General features: G+C 41.8%; 1 non-coding gene across 1 annotated transcript; it reads right to left on the reverse strand.

The window, feature by feature from the left end:
* Positions 1 to 268: 268 nt before the first annotated feature.
* Positions 269 to 374, reverse strand: LOC121205833 (small nucleolar RNA R71). Its single transcript, XR_005900906.1, has one exon. It is a non-coding gene; the product is annotated as a small nucleolar RNA R71 (small nucleolar RNA).
* Positions 375 to 3741: the final 3367 nt, after the last annotated feature.

Here is a 3741-nt window from a genome sequence, read left to right on the forward strand (position 1 = left end):
CACAATTTAGATGATATAGTTGTTTGTTCAATTTGATGGTTTGCAGGATGAGGATCCCAACACGCACTTGGCAAATTTTCTTGAATTTGGCGATACATTCAAAATCAATGGCATTTTTGATGACGCCATTCGTCTTCGGTTATTTCCCTTTTCACTGAGAAGCAAAGCTAAACAGTGGTTGAACTCGTTACCACGAGGGTCTATCATACTTGGGAACAAATGACTGAGAAATTTTTACTAAAATATTTTCCGTCGGCTAAAACAGCTAAATTGCAGAATGATATCTCTTCTTTTGTGCAAATGGATTTAGAAACACTTTACGATGCATAAGAGAGATACAAAGGCTTACTGAAAAGGTGCCCTCACCATGGGTTACCGCTTTGGCTGCAAGTGCAAACGTTCTACAATGGTGTGAATCCCTCGACAAGACAAATGATTGACGCAGCTGTTGGCGGAACCATCAACAATTAAACACCGAAAGATGTCTATGAATTCATAGAGGAGATGTCACTAAATAACTATCAGTGGCAAGTTATGAGGACAAAGCCAACCAAAACAGTCGGCGTCTATAACATCGATTCAGTCACCATGATCTCAAGTCAGGTATAACTTCTCAATAAAAAGATTGATAGTTTTCTTGGTTCTACACAGGTACATCCAGTAATGAGGTGTGACTCAAGCGGAGGAGGTGTGCATACAAAATATCAATCCTTCAATCCGACAACCGAAGAGGAACAAGTCAACTATATGGGTAATAATAACTTTAGATTTCAAAATAACCCATACAGTAATACTTATAATGCAGGTTGGAGGAACCACCCAAAATTTTCCTAGAGAGGTCAAGGAAATCAAAAGCCACAAAATCCTCAGGGTTTTCAACAGCCACCTTATCAATAGGAGAAAAAACCAAACCTTGAAGAGATGCTTTCTAAATTCATCTCGGTGTCAGAAACCCGTTTGCAAAATACCGAGATAGCACTTAAGAATCAACAAGCATCAATCCAAGGACTCGAAACTCAGATAGGCTAGCTGTCCAAACTAATCTCGAAACGACCACAAGGTAGCCTACCAAGTAATACTGAACCTAATCCGAGGGAATACCTCAATGCAATTAGCACTCAAGATACGGAAGGATTCATTACACCTGAGCCAGAAATACAACAAGACAACGCGATGAACAAAGGATGAGAAAGGGTAAACAATAATGATCCCAAACAGGTAAGTACAAATCATGAACCTCGTGTGCCATATCCTAAAGCGGTGATAAAAGACAGAACAGAAGAACAATTCGGTAAGTTTGTCAAACCCTTAATGAAATTACATATTAACTTACCCTTTATTGAAGTTCATTCGCAGATGCCCAACTCAGCAAAATTCTTAAAGGAACTTCTGAGCAATAAAAGGAAATTAGACGTTACATCACATGTGGAACTCAATGCAGTCTGCTCAGCAATTCTAAAGAATGAGCTACCTAACAAATTGAAAGATCCAGGGAGTTTTACAATTCCTTGCTTAATTGGTAGTCTATCTGTGAATAATGCTTTAGCTGATTTAGGGGCAAGTATAAATGTTATGCCATATAAAATGTTTAAATGACTAGTCTCAGTAAACCCAAACAGAATAGGATGAGCATACAATTGGCTGAAAAAATAGTTAGATTTCCTAAGGGTATTATTGAAGACGTTCTTGTTAAAATTGATAAATTTTTTTATCCAGTAGACTTCGTTGTATTAGATTTGGATGAGGATAATGAGATACCTCTAATTTTAGGACGACCATATTTAGCAACTGCCAGAACCATTATTAATGTGGGCACAGGACAGCTAACACTTCGTGCAGGTGACGACGTAGTAACACTCCAAGCACGCGACTCAGTCAAAACCTCTAAGACTTAAGATGATGCTATAAAAACTGTCAATGATAAAACTAATATTCAATCGTCCTTGCAGGAAGCTCCTTGAACAAAGACAACAGAGATAGTGCGCTACTGTCATGAAGAGAACAAAGACGTCCATGAAGAACGAAGACTACAGATAGAGGAGCTAGACGAATGGCGAGAACACAAACCGAGAACACATGATAGACCAAAACTACGCAAAAACAAGCCCGATACCTCTCCTAATCAACTTCAGGTCGGCGGTACAGTCTTACTAGATGCCGTTGATCCTCATATTGTCACTACCACACCAAATGAGGAAATCCCTCTTACGGTACTTAGTATTTTTCCATTCGGTACAGTGGAGGTGAGTCATCCCAAGTTCGGCACTTATAAGGTAAACAACACCCGTTTAAAACCTTATTTTAAAATTAACAACAGGAATGAGGAGTATGAACTCCTCAAACCATCATGATCATTCAAGGGAAAGGTAAGTCGAGCTTAGACTATAAATAAGCGCTTCTCGGGAGGCAACCCGAGCACTAACATATTTTGATTTCTTTATTTTTATTTTCTCACACTTCGAATCAATTAACTTAATCATTGAATTGCAAAGTTTTTCAGGACACACGGCTAGGCACACGGGCTTGCCTAAAGCCGTGGCCAAATAGGGGAGGAGACATGGCTGTGCGATACGGTCGTGTTGAAGCAAGACATGATTTCCCCAAAACACGGGGTGCGATAAATCCCCACGGCCGTGCGACATTTCCATGGGTGAACTTGATAGGAACACAAAGGCGTGGGAATGAAAACCCACGGGCGTGCCAAGGACAAGGCTCGATTCTGTTTCTTCGACACGGGCGTGTGACACGCTCGTTCCATTCAGTCGTGTACAACAATAAACGGGCGTGCTACCATAACAAACGGGCGTGGGAGAAGCGAACAAAGCTAGGCACAGCCGTGCGACATGGCCGTGTGCCACACACGCCCAAGACACACGGGCATGGGACAGTAGCCGGACATGAGCTAAATTGAAAAAATTCGAAAAACATGGGCTCACCCTCAAAGTACACGGGCGTGGCCCTAGGCCATGTGATCCTCTCCTATATAAACAAACCACTATTCATCTTCTTCCCCCTTTCAAAACCCTAGCCGAAAACTCCTCCTCCCAACTCCCTAATCCTTATTCTGGCCACCATTCCCAAGATTCTCAATTCCCCAACCCTTAAACCACCCTAAAATCCATTCCCCTTGCATTAATCCCCACTTTCCCCTCTCTATACCCTCTATTTTTCCTCCATATGGCTATATCTCCGCGTCACACGCCCGTGCTTGACATCAACATGCCCGTGTGCCGCCATACAACAGCCTTTGGTTCACTTTCTCAACTTTATTTTTCCAATTTGTATTGCTACATTAGTGTTCTGCATGCTTTACATAGATATTGTAATATTTTGTTGTAGACAAGTAAAGAATTTGCCTTAGAATTTTCTATATTTGAATAATTTAAGCCACTAAATAGCATATACTAGTTTTTGGCCTCTTGCTTAACTACTGATGTATCTTGGATTCTATCAATGCTCATATATTTTTAGGTACATTATGTCATCATCAAGAGGAAAGATGGCCATGGTCCTATCCTCAAAGAGACGTAGGGGACTGGGTTCTTCCTCGGTGCGTGCTACAGTCGAAGTTCGGCACCCGTTTCTTAAATTTCCACAAGCTTTGCAGGAGGAGATATTTCAGATACTACGCGCACGACCCATCGCCACAGGTTGCTGCATCGACTGGGCTGCCGTAGAGCAAGTCCAGCTCGCTGACACCATCCGCCCCCTCCTGTCCACAGACCCATGGGAACGGTTCTT

Source organism: Gossypium hirsutum, chromosome A08 (genome assembly GCF_007990345.1).
Source record: "Gossypium hirsutum isolate 1008001.06 chromosome A08, Gossypium_hirsutum_v2.1, whole genome shotgun sequence".
Classification (NCBI taxonomy): domain Eukaryota; kingdom Viridiplantae; phylum Streptophyta; class Magnoliopsida; order Malvales; family Malvaceae; genus Gossypium; species Gossypium hirsutum.